Below are 2,889 nucleotides of genomic sequence, written 5' to 3' on the forward strand. Positions count from 1 at the left end.
ACTTTAAAAATAATTAATTAAATTATTGTGAAAATTTTTGTACGTCACTGGCAATACACAAGCCACTGACAAATAGTGATGTGTAACAATTGGAAGTCGATATCGATAATAATTATCAATACGTCATAATTATTGGCTATCTTAAAAAATTATTTACATACATGACGATTTCTAACAGACTTTCGAAAAAAAGGTTCTCAACTCGACTTATATGTATGTTAAATATCAGTATGTACCTACCTAAGTTACCAATCTTCTCACTTCAGCCGAGATCCTGTTCTTACGATTTCAAAATCAATAATGGTACCGGAAATGTTTATAATTCAGTCATTCTGTAGAATACCTAGTCAATCCATGATATACCTGTCTTGTTTTGGCAAAGTATAAAATATGCAATCTATTGTTGTCCATCATCATCATGATCAATCCATCGCCGGCTCACTGCAGAGCACGGGTCTCTTCTCAGAGTGAGAAGGGTTTGGTCGTAGTCTACCACGCTGGCCATGTGCGGATTGATAGAATTTATATAAGTATATTGATAGACTAGATAGTAAATAGATCAGTCTGTCAGTCAGGCCGGAGGAAGTCTTATTATATAAATAGATCTACTATTGTTGTATTACTACCTACTATAAATTATGCTATAGTACTTAAACTTTTTTATAACAATAGGTACCACAAGATGTTTAGCCTTTATTAACAAAAATACACTATCGATAAAATTATCGACACACGCAAGCCCAAAATTAAGAGCGTTGACGCGTGGGACCACTTCGCAAGTTCTTTGTTTGTTTGAAAATGAAGGAAATTTTTGTATGAATTTGTTTTGTTTGCTGGCCATCTGTTTTCCCCGACCGCAGCGATAATCCTTGAAGATACTTAGTGTATATCCCCTTATAGCAATAGCTTCTAATCTGCCTACAAGAGTAGGAACAGAGACGGTATTAAAAGCCTTGGTGAGATCAATAATCACGCCTACTACTTTGTTCTTAGCTTCTATACGATTAACAATTTGATCAGTCAGAAGGTTGATGGCATCTTCTGTAGACTTTCCCTTCCGGAAACCAAACTGATTCTCAGATAATAATATATTATGTCTATTCAAGAAGCTGGCTGGCTGGTTGTTCAGAATTTTCTAGATGACATTTGAAAGCATTGTTAGCACTGAGATAGGTCTATAATTTGTAATTAAGGTACTCCAATAAATTTTGTACAATTGTGACTTTAAGGATTTTTTTTCTGAAAGAAAACCTTCAAGCTCTGTGCACATGCCAAGTGTCAAAAAAGAGTTCCATACAAAAATGTTCTAGGGAGCCTTATGAAAATTAAAAATAAATTTTGTATGGATGTGAAGTTTTGTTTCACTGGTTCACAAATCACCAGTGACCCAAGTTGTCGAACATTTTTTGTTTCGTAACCGTCTGTCTGATAGTTCTCAAGAGCCTTAAGGGTATCCTAGTCAGTTTTTCACGTCTGGTTATCTTTATAATCTTGTTGCCCTAGAGTTTTCACTTTTACGCACACGGAAAGTTTGCTCTGCTTGACCACGATACGTGATCATCATTAGCTATGATTGGAAGACTTGAAATTGGCACAATACAATTTCGTAGCTGGGCCAATTTCAAAAGTAGCCTGTGATTTAGTAGGATTTACTAAAAGACCATGCATAACAGTTATTTTTTGTTTTGATATTTCTAGGTCATCTGTAATCAGTCATTGGTATTTTTATGAGTGTGTCAAGAGTTGGGAAAAGGTCATTCCATCGAAAAACTCTTCTCATAAGGCTTTCGGTGGCTTTAGTGCCCACAAGACAGTTCTTATATTCTTCTAAGTGACACTGTAAGACTATTCGTATGGACGTATTCGTATGGATAGTTTGGCCTTATGTTTCTTAGCATTGCTATGTCTATCTTCTCTTATTGTAGGCATTACGAGATACTCGTGTGTTTCCGATGTTTTAGTAAACCACTAAAACAAATGGGGCTTTGAGTATTTACCGTGTGAAAGACTGAGTTTTGATATCACTGTAGTTTTTGTATGTTAGAAATAAATGTCTTTGTTAGAAATAACCAGTGAATGTGTTTATTATATGTGTTTTTCGTGGTTATATGTTAACTAAAGACGCACTCAAAATCGTATAATTTAGTAAACGTCTTCCGCAAGAATAAGGATTTGATAGGATTATTATTTTTCAATAAAATTAATAATTCATTAGCAATAGATCTTTAAAAAAGGCTTGTTCTTAAATATTTCAACCTTTTTATTCGTTATTACTCCTAATATCTGTAGCACTTCGCACATGAATAATTCCTAAAAAATCGGTAATTGTGTTGAACGCTCTTAACATTGTCAACCGATATAATTTTTCGAGATTATGCCTCGATCTACAAATATTTTAGTAGATTTTTATCTTATGGACGAAAGAAATTCCTTTATTTACCCGGACTCACATTTTTATTTCGCATACGACTTATAATTACAGTAAAACTCGGCATCTTTTCGAGTTTTGTACGGCAGCTCTAATCACGGTGACAATTGGGCAAAAATGGCCCATAGTAATGTGCTCAAAAGACTTTGATATGAGCGTTTGCTCATATCCGCGGCTCGCCTGCCCCGCCCACATGCTTCATCAAGTAGAGGGGGATTCCAACATCAATGGTTAGAAGTAGCGTAGCCCCCTCAGTCCCTCTCGCTCAAGCAGAGGTACTTGTGAAATGCTATTCTGTCTATTTTACGTTCGCTTCGGCTATTGTAGATGGAGTAATAAAGGTAGATGCAGGAACGTTTGCTTTCTCATTCGCACTAAAAAGAGAGCACAGATAAAGTTACTAATGTGATAAACAGAGACGCAGCTAACCTATTTTTTGTCCCTTATCGTGTAACTGGTTT

At 35.5% G+C, this 2,889-nt stretch overlaps 1 protein-coding gene across 1 annotated transcript in view; it reads right to left on the reverse strand.

Moving 5' to 3' along the window:
* mrj (DnaJ heat shock protein family (Hsp40) member B6 mrj) overlaps window positions 1–2,889 on the reverse strand; it is a 52,888-nt gene that overhangs the window by 39,690 nt on the left and 10,309 nt on the right. The window lies entirely within an intron of this gene.

The sequence above is a fragment of the Maniola hyperantus genome, chromosome 3, assembly GCF_902806685.2.
Source record: "Maniola hyperantus chromosome 3, iAphHyp1.2, whole genome shotgun sequence".
NCBI classification, from domain to species: Eukaryota; Metazoa; Arthropoda; class Insecta; order Lepidoptera; family Nymphalidae; genus Maniola; species Maniola hyperantus.